This window comes from Pelecanus crispus, chromosome 3 (genome assembly GCF_030463565.1).
Source record: "Pelecanus crispus isolate bPelCri1 chromosome 3, bPelCri1.pri, whole genome shotgun sequence".
Taxonomy (NCBI): domain Eukaryota; kingdom Metazoa; phylum Chordata; class Aves; order Pelecaniformes; family Pelecanidae; genus Pelecanus; species Pelecanus crispus.
This window is the reverse complement of record NC_134645.1, coordinates 114,116,608-114,134,608: the sequence shown is the minus strand read 5'-3', so window position 1 is coordinate 114,134,608 and position 18,001 is coordinate 114,116,608.

The window sequence follows — 18,001 nt, the reverse complement described above, 5'->3', positions numbered from 1 at the left end:
CAGCAAAACCACAGTACATGTCAAACACCACAGCTCTGGTAAACCTTTTGACATTCTCACAGGACAGTCTTATAAGCACGCTGGCCCTCTGGGCACCAATACACCAAGATGTCCACAGCCAACCTGGGGCTTCGCCCCACCCTGCCCACAGCCCAGGACCCCATTTCAGCTCCCTGGGACTCTCCCTTCCTCCCTTGCTGATGGCTCAGGGCCACATTTCTGTCTCCCCAGCACCATCAGTCCCTGCCCCAGTGACACCGCAGCAGTGCTGGTCTCCAGCCCTGTTTCTGCCCTCATCCTCTTTTGCTCCTGGCTGGACCCCCCGGCCCTGGTTCATCACTTGCCATGTTGGGGTCTGCTCATGGAGCCCACTACCACCCATGGGTGAGGGCACGGGCAGTGTTGGGTCATGGTCAGCTCTGGCTCCCCAGCCCTGAGGGAATTAATGGTCTGTGCTGCTCCCTGACAGACTCTGTTACAGAGGAAGTGAACAATAGGCTGGATCACCATGCTCAGAAAGAAATTGTCACTGATTCAGTGACTGATTCAGATTGACTGCTTGGGATGCAGAAGTTTGTTCTTGGTTCAGTTTTGTTCAGTGTTTTCACTAACAATCTACTCAATGGAATAAAAAGCATGATTATGAGAAATTTACAAGTGCTACCCGGGTGGGAAGGACTAAATGTTGGTTGGAGAACAGCATTGGATTTGAAAAGGGTCATGACTGCATTTTAGAAAAAATGGGATACAATTCACTACAGCAAGTGAAAGGATCTGTGCTTAAGTAAAAACTATCAGATGAAGAAAAAGAACATCAGTCCCTTAGAAAAGAGCCTATAGGCAAGGGTGAAAGAGAGCTGCATTGAACCACAAGCCAGCTATAATGTTATTGGGAAGAAGCTAATCATCACACAGGAATATGCCTGGCAAGATATGTGAATGGACTCTTTCTGCTCCATCTGGCACAGGAGAAGACCTGAGCTGGAGTCTGGTGCCCAGGTGTGAGTACAGCATGGTGGAGGTGGGCAGTCTAAAGGAAAGCAATGCAAATGACCAGAGGTTTAGAAAACATGATCTGCGAGGAATGATTCAAAGAGCTGAAATTTCACCTTAGAAGACTTAGGGAAGGCATGATAAAAATCTTCAAGTATTAAAGGTTACTGCAAAAAGGTGAGAAAGTATGTTCTATATCCATAGAATAAATTGTGACAAGAAAGAATTAAGTTAAAAATCTAAACTATGAAAAGTTAAGAAAAACAGAGTGTTGAATACTTTATTTTGAGACTCTCCATCACTGAGGTCTTTAGGAATATGCTAGGCAGCCATCTGTCAGCAATGATAATATGTATAGTTAATCTTGTCTTGAGGGATGGACAGTCTCTTGGAGACACTTCCAGCAGTTTTTTAATGTAGCCATTGCCAAATGCCAGCAGATCTTTAATGCAAACATTGGAAGCATAGTACATACTGCAATATCTGTAGAAGAAACACACACCATCTAGAAATACAGTCTACAGAAGTTTCACATTAAATGTGTAGGACTGTCTGCACTTAGACCCTGATGACATTATGTTTTGTGTAAAAAAAAACCAAACCCACAGAATATTACTGGTTTACAGTGGTAGCTTTTACTAAATTACCAGTACAAGGTTTTCTGGAGAAATAGAAATTCAAGGACATTTGAAGGATGAAGAGTGTCAGGTAAATTGTTGGTTATTGCTACAAAACCCCATGACAGAATTCATTTGGAGGTAAGTTTCAAAGACAACTTCAATGACATATTGTGAAATCTAAAGAAGAAAGGTTCATAGCTACTTTATGTTGAATGCAACATTTCTGGGATGAAGTTTATGTTTTTGAACATTAGAGAAGAATGAAAGATTCATGGAAGGAGCAATATTAGCAAACACATTAAACTTTAAAAGGGGTAAAGCATATGAAAAATGGGAGCTGAGTGTCAACATTTACCTTTTTGAAGAGATTGACCACTGAGAACTCTCTCCTTTTCATCTCAAAGGTTGGAGTCCTGCTTCTGCTCTTCTTCTGGCCTCCAGATGAATGATTTATTAAATTCGGCAAAACAAAACAAGAATTTTTTTAGATAATACAGCACCTACGATGGTTTTGACATATATCTGACTACTCAACTATGCCCTGGTTTAGTTAAGCTCAAGGGAAGACCTTAACTTGAGAAGGTCAGTATGAGTCCCATACCAATTTTACGTTTTGGGGGACAGTTTCAACCAAATTTGACAAAATACTGGTGGTTTCAGAGAGTAAAGCAATGTGTCCTGGTTTTGTGAAAATGAAGATTTAGGTAAATCCTAGGAGACTTTGGTGCCACACAGAAGGGACGAGTAGACAAGTTAATCTTTAATGGGCTTTGGACAATCCACATAGATTTCTACTTCAAAAACCAGGCATCATTCACCCCACTACTTGCAAACTCACTTGTCCATTTGGAATCCAGCTCTTTCAAGGTTTCTAGCCTTCTAAAGCTACCTGGCATTATACTCAGCTACCTCAACTTCTTGTTTTTCATTATTGTGTTGCTTTTTATAGCTAAGGCTCAGAGACTGCATTTAAGGCATTAGTTCCATCAGAAAGCATAGCTGCAACAGCAGTGCGCAAAATGTAATGATACTTAAATAATGGTGGCAGGAATATTAAAGGCAAGCACACATATACATGGGTCAGTGCAGCTGAAGCAGCAACATTTTAAAGGCAGGAACAGGAGACTGGGGACCAGTTATACAGTGTGTCAAGAGTAAGACCAAATGGCACAACCTATAAGGTTCAGTCATAGAGAGTTGTGCAGAAAGGAAGGGCATGGATTAAAAAAAAGACAAAAGCAACAGCCTGTGTGTATGGTAAATCTCATTGAGATCAGCGAGGTGGCACAGCGCCAATGGCAGGAGTAAGAATGCTCTGGATATGTGCATCGAATCTGGACAGGTTGTGGTTCCAGAGAGCCAAAAGACATATCACATCCAGTTTGAACACTTTAAATGTTTAATTTTATTAAAAAGCCCTAACAGAGCTTGCCTGAGCGGGAAATGGCATGATGACTGCTCTGCACAGCTCCAGGTGGGAAAGAGTTCATTGTTGTCATTTTTATTCTGAGTGAAGTCCTCCTGGTGTGGAACAGCCGTGTGGTCCCTAGGCATCCTGAAAGGTGGCACTCCAACAAGATGTCTGGAAACACGGCTCGTGTCCCAGAAGGGGCTGCTCAAACCAGTTCTGCACAGACGGCTGGGAAAGTGCTAGTTCCCATGTTGGTCACCAGTTCAGAGTGCCAGCTTGGAGGCCAGTCTGTCAGAATTTAAAACTGTCTTCAAAAAAGGGATGAACTTTATACATTAGAGGAGTAGGCAGCCTGCAAGGGACTCAGCAGGGATGCTTTCCAAAATTATCTTAGGCATTAAAAAAAAGGTGGTTTTATTACTAACATGGAAATACAGTTTTAAAATGGAAAATATAAAAACATCGCCATTGAACAAAGCTTTCTAAAAGCAACTTCCTTCTATTCACAGGGGGCACCAGCCAGAGTGTACTAGGTATTTAAATTAGCACCATGATCCTTTCGGGGATTTTCTAAGGGGAAAAAGTTATTGAGAAAAACTTAGACTTTTTTTTTTTCTGTTCCATTCCTTCCTACACTCTATAAACATGTTCTTCATGCTAATTAAAGACCAATATACTGCAGCTTAATAGCTGTCCACGATTCACTGAGAAAGAGAATGAGCTGTCTTATTATACATAAAATCATCCATGAACCTCCATCCCATCACCCTTTATTTTTAGAAGCAGATTTGACAGCTCCTCTTCTGGGCCTTGCTGTCAGCATGTTAGATCTTGTGCCTTTGTGCATTGCACCTTGGGTGTCACCAGCACAGAGGATGCAGAGCACAAGACATTTAAATGGAGCAGGGCAAAAAAAGGGCCAGAGCGCAGACCATCCAACCTCACCAACTGGCCACAGCTGCCTGAGGAGATTTCTAGAATCATCTATAATTAATAGTAACACTGCTATTGTCAGGAAGAGGAGAAGAATATGAGATTTGAAGCCCTTAGCCCCAGATGTACTTTGCAGGTGGCAGGTAGAGCACAAAATGCCTTTTCAAAAGTGAATAACTACTTGTGGAAGGGCTTTGTCTTCTCTCTTCATGAGATATGGCCACCAGATGCCATAGAAAATGACTCAATGGAGTTTTAAGGCAACAGGGAATACAGGTATGTGAGGCTTCAGCTTTCTTGTAGGGATTTGCTTTGATGTTTTTACCAGTCTCTAACGTGAGTGGGAGGAGATGTCAGGAAGCTACCAGGTCTGAGGAGGAACGTTGTTCTCACATACCAACACAGTACCTCTGTGTCTTCCTGGAACATAACATTACAGACATCTTTTTATTTAAGCTACTCACAGTGGTAGTTCATTAAATAAAGCCAAACTGCCCACACCACAAGTTAAGAGTATTTGGTGCCAACACTGAATATATAAACTCCTTTGAGTACATGGGTCAACCATTCAGTCGTTCAGTCATATCTGCTAAACAGATGTGAAACAGTGACAGTGATTTGCCCACATCACCCTAGTTACTTAAACATCAGCCATGAATCTCTTCCTATAAGCTGTTTTGCAACAAGTTAACCTCTAAATTAGCTTGTAGATCCATTACACCCTAGACATTTGTTTATATTAGAAATGACTGAGAGGTTGTGATTTTCTGTTATTTTTAGTTATGAATACCATGGACTGCAAGACAAAGTGGAACAACACTGAACAATAAATGAAATTAGGGAACAGTTAATATCGATCAGTTCATGTCTGTTGCCAAGGGCAATGTTGGTGTGTCTCATTTTAAATTCTATTGAGCAAATTAATGTGTAATTTCCTTATCATGAACAGTAGCTGATCTAAAGAAGCTTCAAGAGGTAAGGAGTGCTAATGGATCTTGAAATTGGATCCTAGCCATGGCAATGAGCCTGGAGCTGAGCATCACCATTCATGGATGGTCTATGAGTACAGAGCAAAGAGATAGCACATTGGTCATAGGCACTTCTTTATGCTGTGTTTTCTGTATCAACAATTCTTGTCTTTAGAGTATCTCTGCCTTCTTTCAAGACCTTTTTTTTTTTTTAATGCCAACAGGATTATTTATTTTCTTTGCCTCTGCTTCTCCTATTCCCCTGCACTCTTGGTTTATTTTTAAAGGTACCTAAAATACATTTGAAGCATTTTAGGAGTCATCTGTGCCAATTTCTGTAGCAGCAGCAATCACAGCTGCAATCTTTGTGTGACCAGATGAGTATGTGTTCAGGCATGCACACAAACATACTTATACACACAAACACATACCTGACTACTGAACTGTCTTATTGTAGCTTATTTGTGCTTTGGTGAAAGAAACTAAAGAAAGGAAAGAAGAAGGAAGATACTGTTAACTAACACCTCTTGTTACAAAATCAAAATCATGGCTTTTTTTTTTTTCTTTTTTATTTATATATATGTTAGAAAGCAAATTATACTGGAAATGCATGTGCATGTCAAATACATATTATCTTTGTAGACTCTATTCATTGGACTGGTTTGTGTGACTGAAAATAAGTTTTCTTCCATTGGCAAGCTAAGGGGCTTTCAAACCTCACATGGAAGTTGGACTTTTCATAAACCCTTCAGAATAGTTACTTCTACATGACTGGGTTTCTTCAAAGGAACTGATAAACAGGAATGACTTCCATAATTTTTTTAACATGCTTGATTTACAAGCACTTTTTCACAATATCACCATAAATGGTTTTCCAACTAAGAAAAGTCAGAGCACTTTTTTTCTCGTTTTGGAGATCTTTGGTTTTTTGTTTCTTTTGTAAATTCCAAATGCCTTTCCAGATTCCTCCACAGAAGAAAAAGCTTAGAAAAGGCAGAGGTTTCAGCTACAGTAGAATCCAAATGGAATTATTTGATATCCTGGATACACAAACCCACCTGCCAAGAGCAAACACTGGGAGGACAAACAGCAGCTATGAAGAAAGTTGTTTAAGAAATTAATTCACATAAATCCATATCACCAGTGTATATCACAGAGCAGAAGTGTAGGACGAAGGAAAAAAGGGAGGAGGGAGAATGCACTAATGTGAAAGACAATGAATGTTGAGGCCTGAGGAGAGAAAGAGTGGGAGGGTACAGAAATGGCTTTGGTGCTGGATATTACACAGCACAACGATTAGTTTTGATTTTCATTGTGCTTTAGGATTTCCCTGGTCTTACTGCAGAATTTTCTCAAGCCTCAGTATGATATCTGCTGTGTATTGGGAAGAACTGAGGACCCTATTATCCAAGAGTGATTCACAATTCTTATTGAGAAATTAATTTTTGACTTTTCCCGAGAGGGTAGCTTTTGTGATTACATTTTGCTGTGATGTCATTTTACAAATGTCACATATAAAATATAGTGGACCTAATATCTCTTTTCCCACTGGTAAATGGTAAGTGCCATCAGTATCAAAGTTGATTTATATATGGTTATAACTGAAAAGCTGATCAGTATTCTTTTTCACTAATTCACAATAACCGTCCTTTTCGATATTTTCTTTAAACATAGCCCAGAGAAGTAGGATATTCTTAAATGGAATGTGAGATCATTTCAGTGCAGAAGGAAAAAGCATACAAATGAATCTTTGCTCAACTAAAAGTAGTCTCGAAAATTTTCTTACCTGTTTGCACTACTGATGAAACTTATGCCTGTCCAATACTTTCACTCTCTGGAACTTTCATTCCTTATTGGCTATTGTTACCAGTAATTATTCCTTAAGCTTTCTCTCCAGGATCTTCTTCTCTGATCTCTCAACTTCCAGTTCTGCCAGTAGCCTTGTTTCATTAATAAACTATTCATACCCATTTATCTTCCTGACTGCTCTTCATGCTCTTCATGCAAGTGTTCATGCTCTTGTAACTATTGTAAAGATTGCTTGTTTTTACACTTTAAGTTCTCTCTAAGATCCTGGTTGTTCTCAATGAATAGAAGTTACAATTCTGGCGATGCACTCTTTGGCTGATTACAAAGAAACACCCTTTGTTTTCAGTGGAAGAATCCAAAATGATGCAAGATAAACTTGTGGCCCAGAAAGAAAAACACAGAGCTAATATGGGAGAATGATTTGCTGTTGAAAGCAAATACCTGAGAGGTGGAGGAACTGAAAACCCCTAAGACAGAACAGCACAGTTCTGCATGGAACAAACTCCTTGAGGCAGTGGAAACTACAGTGAAAAATTTGTGTAGGCATTTGCCAGACATCAAGGTTTATATTCCTGGTTTCCTAGAATTCCTAAAAAAATCATTCCCTAGTTGTTCAAACAGCTCTTTAATTCACTTAGAAAATTTTGTCCTGACTGGATAAGATAAACATTAAAGTTTTAACAAAACCTAGAATGAGGTTAGAATTCAGGCTTCAGTATGACAAAACTGAAACCTACTGGAAATGACCGATAGCCAGTATAATACAGTAGAAAAAGAATTTGGACTGGTGAACACTTTTTGCTCCTTTTCCTGCTAAACCAAATTCAAGGGAATATTCTTTAATTGACTCAAACACAGCAATTAATAAATGTTCCCCCTGCATAAGAATGCACATTTATATTGATTTTTACCTTCTTTATGTCCCTGACATAAAGATGAAATGGGTTCCTGATATTCTCCTAACAATTTTGCACACAACATTTCACAACAATTTGTGAAACCACTGAAGACAAATTTATCATTCATTGCTTCACTAATACTCTAGTAAATACTGCTGGCAAAATTTCATAGACCTATAACATGTCTTAGTGGGATTTAACGGTGTACGGATTTGCCATCTTTCTCCACCATCACAAACCTTTGCCATTGCATTAAAGCTATAAGAAGCTCTGTCAAAGCAGGCTGTAAGCAGATCCTTGTTAGCAGTAACAGAGTTCATACAGGATTATGGATGACAAAATACTATTAAAATATTGCCATCCTAAAGACATATATACTTCCAATATGGGCTTTTTAACAGTCTGGCTTCTATTTTTCTCACATTCGTCACGCTTGGCAACGTACCCTAGGCATCTAATCTACATGGCGTGACTTTGCAGTACATGATTCTTACTGATGGAGGCCAGATCCTAGAAGTTTGGTCAGTGTTTATACTTCAGGGGGTTCAGGGAGACATTTCAGTAGGCCTTGCTGTTTGTTGTATTCACAGCAGAAATTTGTTCATTATTTGTCAGCACTGTAGACAATGCACAAATGAGGAGCCACAGAATGAAGAAAGGACCTGCCCACAAGATGTGTCCAAGCCAAGAACACCTGCCAAGAAGCAATCCTGACATGGTCACCAAGAGATAACTTCAACATCTCGTCTTGGAATTTTTGTCTCACTGCTGAATACTGGGATCTGCTTCAGAGAAAGGTCAGCTTTTTATGGACAGATTGAGTTGAAAAAGCAGGAAGCATATTGCTTTCTGCCTAAAAGGATTTACAGTTAATCAGAAAATAAATTTCAGCTACTGGCCCCAAATTAACTTTTCTAAAGAAATTTCACATCAGTAAAACTTTGCTTGTACAAATGTTCATGCAGAGTGGTTACCAGAAGTGTACCAGAATGTTTCAAATCTGGTTTCTGGTTACATTTTCTGGACATTTTTAATCTCATAGAAGTTATATCCCAGCTAAATTAAAATGGTGAAAAGTTCAAAAATAAACTCTTTTGGAGATTCCTGAATAATACAATCTCAAGGTCAAGACATCTTTAAAGACCACATTAAGTGTTTGACATGCACTACCAGAGACAGGATACTGACTAAATAGGATTTAAATCTCCTTTAGAATCTCCATCACTGTGTTCCATATATTCAGTCTGACCGTCTCAGTGGTTTGGATTTGGCAAAGCAATTAAAAAACATGAAGCAATTTTAATTATGAACCTCTCCATTCCTATTGCATATAGAGTTCTCTAGCCACACGGACAGAAGTCTTTCATGTATGTTTTCAAATAAACAGAAAAAGTTACCAAGTAAAATATTTTTATGCACCACAGGACCACTAATCACAGGTAGCAACTTCTATTTTTGATCTTACTGAAATGTTAATAATCAGAACAAAACATTCCCAAGTCTATGCTTGGGACACTCCAGCAAAGCTATTATTCAGCATCTATCATGAGTTTAATGTTTAATTTAAAACAAAAGGAAGAAAAGCTGCTTGCAGATGACTGACCAGTTTGGAACTGCCAACTTGCCACCTGTCCTGTATCAACATGTCTCAGTTACTTAAACCACCCTAAACCTGAACTGAGACTACTACTAAAAAAAAAAAAAAAGATACTTAAGGGCTGCCTCCTCAAAAAGGCACAGCATTAGAATGACCTGAAGTGTCCAGAAACTGTTAGCTCCAATCTAGAGGCTGAATTTTCCATACAGTGGAAACAATTAACTACCAATAATGGGATTTACAGAACCTGTAACATGGAGGAGCCGCTGTTTACAGTAATTAACTGAAAGTGCTGAGGACACAGGTGGGACTAAAACCTGTTATTTTCCAGGACCAGACTAAAAAGGTGCTTTATCTGCTTACTCAGCCATCAGAAGTAGCAACCCATCCTTGGATTGTGGTGTTTCAACAGGTCTCCAAAGAGAACAGTAGCATCATCCCCTTGAGCATTCCTGTAACATGCTGGATCCCCAGCTCAGCTCCTTCTTCAGCTGCCTGATTTGGATATGTGGTTATGTCTTTCACTTCCCTATATTACTGGATCTCAGGTTATTTTGAGATGGCACAACAATGGGACAGCTCCAGTTTCTCTTTAGAGAAAATGCTTTAGTTATTCACAAAGACTGCAACCCACATGTGCCACTGACCTTTGCAGTGTTCCCCACTGGCCCCTTAAACTGCAAGAACATGAGATATTTCTGAACAATGAAAATATAGTGACAGAGCCTGCAGGTGAAATGGTCTAAATCCTTGCATACAGGACATACAGTCCTGCCCTGAGCAGCTCAACACCAATGGCTGTGTATGTGCCCAGCATTACAAGCTTAGGTAGTTAATTTAGGCAGGTTAAGATTATGCAGCAATTGAGCAGGGATGTTGACAATTTCAGGGAGGGGCTTTGGGGGTTAAAGCACTATTAGAAATGTAAGTCCCTTTCTGGTTCTACTGACTTGCCAAAAAACACTCATTGAGGGACTTTCACTGCTTGGCCAGTGTTCCTCTCCTGAGGACCCTGGCAGAACAGTGAGGTCCGACCGGAAGTGCATGATCCCATCCATTACTCCCAGCACCCTCATGTATTGGTTGAAAAGAAGCTAAATAAATAATTTTGTCCTCAACAAAACATCAGTTCTTTTCATTTTATGTTATTTGTAATGTCCAGGAGTACTTTTTGAACATTACAAAAGAAATTGCCAGAGATGAACAAATTGTTGCTGTATATTGTCCAGATATGGAAAACTCAAATAAGAAATTATCCCTGCAAGATAGAACATACTAAGCAATTGTTAACTTTCTGGCTTTGTCGAGATCTTCTGTCATTGCCAGGGCCTTGGCTATATGAACCTCATTCCTGGAGAACAATTATTCATTATTTTATTTCATTTTACAGCTGATTCCCACACATCTACATAGCGGGGCAGTTCCCCTGCAGTTCTAAAATTGTCTTTTGATGTGTGTAATAGTTAATGAGTTCTCAAATAAAAACACAGGCATATTAACCAAAGAGTTTAACTAATGTTTTTAATTATGGGAACTGGATGCAGTGCACTGAACAACTGTGACCTTTGGTTTAGTCTCTGAGAGTCCCCTTACAATAGAAACGTCCCAGCAGTGGCAGCAAACAAGGGTCAGCTTTATGAGAGATCCATATCAGTGGCTGCTGTCAACAAGTCAAGGCAGAATTAAATACAGCAGCTAGAGTTTTAGAGTTGGTCTGACCTTGTACTCCTACCTGCATGGTCCCAGGATAGAAAAAGTTAGTAATACCAAAATTAAATGAACAACTGCTTCCCTGTAAGCAGGATAGTCTTTTATGCAAACAGGGATAAATTATGTCATTTAATAAGGTGTTTCTAACATTATAATTGGAAGAGAATTCAAACTAAAACTGCAGAATGAGGCAAATTTTAAATTCATATTCATGCCTTGATCAAAACTTTGCATCTCATAGTTGTTTCTAAGCTGAAGTTTAGAATGGGTACATCTTTAATATGTATCTATGTTTGACAGAAGGTGATATGATGAAAGTGGGCTTTAAGTGACTGTTTATTATGGAATGTTCATTTTACTGGATGTAGAAGCTATATAGTTCACTGGCAGTGAGGTACTAATGGAATTAAACCTTCTGGAATATATAGGAGATACAGCAACACAAGCCTAATGGGGCAAATTCAAATATTTTTAGCTTGAGGTACTTCTGGCTGAAGTCAGGGAAAAGTGGGACAATCCTTCAGAAGGTCAGAAAGTTTGTAACACATCACTATTTGACTTAGATTTCAGTGCAAAAATGTTATTCCCTCAGAAAAACAAGTGTTCTTTGTTCTATCCTGTCCTAGGACAGGATGAACGTCAGCAGTGTGCCTACCCGGTAGCTGCTGTGTCATGTCGGTTCTCAAGAGCCCAGTGGTGTCAGTGCAGGCAGCACGCTGTAAATGTACACATAGGGCCTGGACTTACAATGATCACCAAAGCTTCCAGTGCTTGGAAGGGTCTGAGCATGTTCACAGTCTCTGGGGCATTGCAAGGGCCAAGCACGCTGCTTCCCTGCAAACACCTCGAGCCCCACTCTTCCCAGCCACAGTGTGAACTCCTCATGCCTGAGGTCTGGGACAGCTAGCAGCCATCGATGTGAACAGATCCGGAAAGGGTTCAGCAGCTGGTGTGCTTAAACTTGGTGTTCACCTCTGTGAACAATCCAGGGAATTTCTTTGTTTGAAGCTCTGTACTGACTTCATGCTTAGCCTTGAGCAACATTTATTTAACCTCTTTATGACTCAATTTCCCTGACTGTAGTATGACTACAATAATAGTTTCCCACCTTTAAAGAATATTGTATGTACAGATCTCTGGGGCACATGGAATAGTATCGCTATTATTATAGCCATTTTTCAGAGGTGGAAATCTGATAAACCCTTCATCTGTGTTATCTTTTGTGCATATATGTGTTCTATTTAACCTATGTCCTGAAGCAGCCTTATCATTTGAAGCTGTTTGCCTAACCAGGCATTTCTTTATTTTAAATTTATATGTCTGTGGACTTCTATAGCTTATTGGTGCTTGAAATACTAGCTTGATTTCTCTTCTTATCTTACACATCACAATGATTTTTTTTGTTAATCAATACATCATTGTCAATAAATGTGTGACAGATGTTATCTCAATGTATTGGAAAAAGACACATTACATAGAAATATAAAGAGTGTAATTGTAATTGAAGAGCTACATTTGATGAAGTGGAAAAACACAGGAACTAACCTTAAGGTATTTCAAGTTCTTTCCATTCTCATTATGGAAAAAAGAGCACCGAGGATGTTCTGCATTGATAAGATGCTTACCATCCAAAAGCCAAGCCCTTAAATTATGAATCAGGCTTAGATCAGAGGTAGATTGAATGCTGAGTTTGGGAACAGTATTAGAAATTTCCCAAATTTCACACACAATAGTAATTGAAAATAAACATCAGAATCTTAACAAAATGTCCTGGAGATGAGAGAACTAAAATGTAGCTACCTTTTCTTTCATACAGCTGTTAGCAAATTCACATGCAGCAGTGGCACTGCTAGGTGGAAGGTCTTTCATACTCTTTGGAAGAGCTCAGTTCCTTGACCTTTAATCAAGCAGGTATTTTTTCTCAGTTATGATAAGATAAGCTGCACCTAACGCAGTCAATACAGTCTTTATTATAGGTGTCAGATGAAGCACAGCTGGTTTCTAGGATTTGCTGAAATATGTGTATATATATCCTATGTGTACGTTATGAAGATATTTGCCAAAGATTCAGTGAAGCCACCAGTAAGCTTGAAAGCATCCGTAATTTTGCATTGTTCACTTGAATGAAGATAACTGTGGACAACTTGCTGGTCAGCTCAGTAGCTTTGCAATGTAATGTGTCTCTCTTTTGCAGTCAGTGCTACCACTGAATTATTTGACTTAGATAATGGCAGATATGCAATAAGAAGCCTAAGACTCAGGACAGCTAGTTGGCAGAACATTAATCCCGAAGCTTAAAGCAGTTTTGAAGTCAGTGCTAGATATAAATCTTTTATATTTTGAATGTAGTAACATATGCTACAAGGTAAATGTATGCATCAGTAGATATTTCTCCCCAAAACGCCATCTGTATAAACAAAGCCCATTTCCTGAGTGCTTTGATAAGGGGTAGTTTAAGCATTTCATTTTGTGTAAATAAGTTTTGCAACAATATTTTTACAAGGCTGCCCAGTACTTCATATCTGAACTACCTGCTATCTCCTGGTATATAATAAAAGCTTTACGTATGCCTATATGAAACCACCCAAACTTACAAGGATTTAGTGCTTCGTTCATGCACCAAAAAGCAACCAGAAGATAACAACAGTGAATTCACTGTAAGTTTTCATCGTGGCAGAATGTTCATAGACGGGTTTCTAAAGGTTCTGTATGAGGATCACTGTTTTAACACATTTTTAATTATCTACAAACCCCAAAGTGAATAAAGAGACTTAAAAAATGTGTAAATAACCCAAACCATCATTATATTTAGTTAAATCTAGAGAGGCCTGTGCAGAACTTCAATGGGACTGAATTGAGTTGGAAAAATGTTCAACACAATGGCAGACAATGTCCCTGTTGATAACTGGAGAGCCACTTGAAGAAAATATAGCTGTGTAAATAATGTTATATGTATGAACTTGTCTGTAACAATGGGATAATCTGTATTCTATGGTAGTGATACACCATGTTAAAACACAGACTGCTCAGATGCCTTATGGCAAAGGGAGCAGGGAAATATTATGGACTGTTCACCATGAACTTCTGCTCCATGTACAGCTGTGCTGAAAGGAAGAAAATAAGTTCTTGAGGTGCATAAACAATGGGATGATAAGTAATAGAGAAAATGTCTTTTGTATTTTCACTGATGTAGCCCTTAATGATTCTTGCTTTAGACTGGTTTCTTATCAGAGAAAACATGCTGTAAATATAGACAAGTTGAGTGAAAATAGATAAGAACAAGTTATTGGTATGGAAAAAAAATCTCTACTTCAAAGAAAGACTGCAAGATTATTACATTAAATGATTAAAGGGGAACATGATAAAAGTGTATGAAATAATGAGAATGAATTGAGAAAGTAGACTTTACAGGAAATAGCCCTTCAACACGCTAAAAGTAAATGTTTCAAAAGCAATAAACATAATATCTACTCAGCCTGTGATTACATTGTGGAAGTTATTGCCAGAGTATGTCTTTGACGCTTGAAACTCAGAAGGCTTGAAAGTGTTTGGACGAACAGGTGATGAATTGCATAATAGCCCTGGGAACTATTCACTCTCACATTTCAGGTTTCCTTTCTTCTGTGATATGTGCATTTTGATTCATTCACCTGGGTCTAAGCATACATATACCTCTAGCGCAATTTGAGATATGCCGGGATATACTATGTCATATTGGCCTCATGAGGATGTCTTGGATACAGTAAGGTGTCTCAGGTGACTCTAGACACCTATGTTTAAGAAAACAAATACAGACCTTAAAGCTTGTCACCATCCAAGGAAAGACACTGATCTACAGCAGCCACAGGTCTAATTGTGAAAGATTGCATGTTTCAGCTGACCATTCCCAACAGGAGTGGACAACTCAGTGAAGAAAAAATATTCATAAGGAAAACCAAAAAGAAAATGACTGAAAACCAGCCTGTACTCAAACTATTATTTTCAATAATATACTCAACAGAGAACCCAGATTCTGCAAGCCAAACTGCAAAGAAAGAAACAGGAAGATAGAAAAAGTTCAGTCCTCTCTTTAGTCACCTCTATCCTCCTTGCACTAGGTCATCCAGCTATGGAGGTTAATGGTAAACCTACTGACTGCTGGCTTGCAGATCTACAAGATTGTATCAGGTACCTGATAATTATTTTCTGACTACACTTCCAGCAAAAGCTATTACCTTCAGGCCTGAGGGGGCAAATTCCATTCACTTCAAACAATTTTCCTCATGGATAAATTTCTTTCTTAAGTTTTGTTTAACTACTATAAGCCTGTAAGGATAAGTTTGTCACATTTTTCCAACAAAGGTGACGTTGAAAGAGGAGGGAATGGAAAATACTGTTTTAGGTCATTACTATGAAAATCTGATTTCTGCCAAAAAAAATGAAGAAAATATCATACTTCTTCAGCACACAAACATACTATCAGGAGCACAAACATGCTGCTTCAGGAAGGTTACATTTGTACTGCAAAAAAAGACTTTTTATTTGAAGCAAATATCATTATAACTTAGCTATTTTCATTAAAAAAACAAGAGGTCCTACATCCTAACCAGAGCAAATAATGACATGTCATCATAAACAGTGTAAACATTTTAAGGTTACAAGAGCATAAACTTATTTCCCTTAAACTGATGTTTTGTTCCAAACCTTGTGTAATTTATCGAAGAAGGTTTAATGGCCATGTTACCTGAAAATGCACATCTATAATGGGAAAACATACAACTTGTGTAGCGTCTGTTCTGAGGTAATTTTCTATCCCATTGTCATTAAGTAGAAGATGAATCCTTTAATTATACTTTAAAATTCAGTCATGCTGTTATCCCACTAGTTAATTCAATTAAAATGAACCCTTGTTAATTCAATCAAAAGGAATCAAACCAACTCTTGAACTGTTTTTCTTCCTTGTGTTTTTTCTTTTGGGGGAGGACTAAGGGGAAAAAGGAAAGAAGCATGAACTGACACTGGAGTGCTTGTCCCTGGGCCCTGACAAAGCAAAGCTTGCTCCCTTTCATACATATACAACAGCTCCCTGTAGGAAGAGGTCCTTCACTATTTCAGTAGCTTTTCCAGAGTTTTGTCTGTCACCCCCTTGTCAATGTGTAAGCAATGAAGTTATCATCAAATTTTTAGATACAAGATTAAAAATGGTGATGGGAATGGGGGGCGATTTATTATATATGACATGCATTTCTGTTTATGCATTCATGAAGACCGTGTCTGCAAGATCTGTAACGCCAGCTTGCACACACTGCACAAATATGAATAAATGAATAATTGTTTTGATAATATTAAACAGCATGTGTGATGTAGCAGAGCAACATCTGTTATTAACAGTATAAACAAAAGGAGTTTTTACTGATTGCATGTCGTTCTGCATATGGGAACAATGTAATAGGTCCAATTTGGTAACTCTTCGCAGACAGCAGGAGGAATTGTGTAGGCCTGCTGTGAAAAACAGGAACAAGATTAGAGCAACAGTTCTTTCAAAAGTGGAGAGGAAAAAAGCTCTATAAAAATGTTAAAAGAGAAAAGTATAAACTGTATATAGAATTGCTCAAGTTTATAGAAACCATTTCTCCTTTTGAATGTTACCATGACTACCCCACCTTCCCAGGTGCCCTTGCATAATAGGTACAAGGATCTGCAAGTGGAACTGAACAACAATGAGAAGGATGTTTCATCGAGCTTGGAGGTGTCGCTGAGGTTAAATTGGCCTATGCCCTGCATCAAAACTGCTTCCATAAAGAAAAGAAAGGCAGGTCATTGTCATAGGACATCCCTTCTGAAGGGAACAGAAGGCCCAAGATGCAGACCAGACTCACTTCTTAGGGAAGTCTGCTGCCTCCCTGGCACCCAGGTTAAAGATGTGAAGAGAAAGCTTCCTGCCCTGGTATGACACTCATATTATTATCCACTATTAATTTTTTAGGTAAGCAGTGATGAAGTTGCAACAAGAAGTCCAAGGGCAATCAAGAGAGACTTCAGGGCCTTGGGGTGACTGGTTAAGGGACCAGGAGCACAAGCAGCATTCTCTGTCCTTCCAGTTGCAGGGAATGATGAGGGAAGAAACAGAAACAGAAAGAGCCAGCAGATCAATACCTAGCTCCAAGCCTGGTGCCACCAGCAGAATTTTGGGTTTTTTGATCATGGGTCAGTCTACACAACACCAGGCCTGCTGGTGACAGACGGGGTACACCTGTCTCAAAAGGGGAAAAGGATCTTTGCGTAGGAGTTAACAAGGCTCATTGAAAGAGATTTAAACTTGATTAAAAGGGGGAAAGGAATAAAACAGAGCTCACTACAGATAAGCTTGGGGATGGTACACCAGTGTTTGAGGGATGGTGTGCTAGTGAGGTCCTTTGGTCTGCTGCCTCAGTGGAGGTGGAGGATGGAGATCTATGTGGCAGCGAAGATGTAAGGGTTATGGATGTGTTAGAAACCATGGAAGTGCCTGAGAATGGTCATGTAGGAATTAGGGTTTCTCTGCCAAAAAAGGTGATGGCATCAATAGCCCAACTGAAGTGCAACTAAACCAATGTATGCAGCATGGGCAACAAACAGGAGGAGCTGGAAGCCATTGTGCATCAGGAAAACTATGATATAGTTGCAACTGCAGAAATGGTGCATCATGATGGGATGACTCACACAACTGGAGTGCTGCAATGGATGGCTGTAAACTCTTCAGAAGGGATAGGCAAGGAAGGAGAGGCAGCGGGGTGCCCCTGTATGCTAACGACTGTTTTGATTGTCTAGAGCTTAATGATGGTGATGATAGGGTTGAGTGTTTATGGGTAAGAATCAGGGGGAAGGCCAACAAGGCAGATATCATCATGCGAGTCTGTTATAAACCACCCAACCAGTATGAAGAGGCAAATGTAATATTCTATAAGCAGCTGGCAGAAGTCTCACAATCGCTAGCCCTTGTTCTCATGGAGGACTTCAACTTACTTGCTGGAAATACAATACAGCAGAGAGGAAACAGTCTAGGAGGTTCCTGGAGTGTGTGGAAGATAACTTCCTGACAC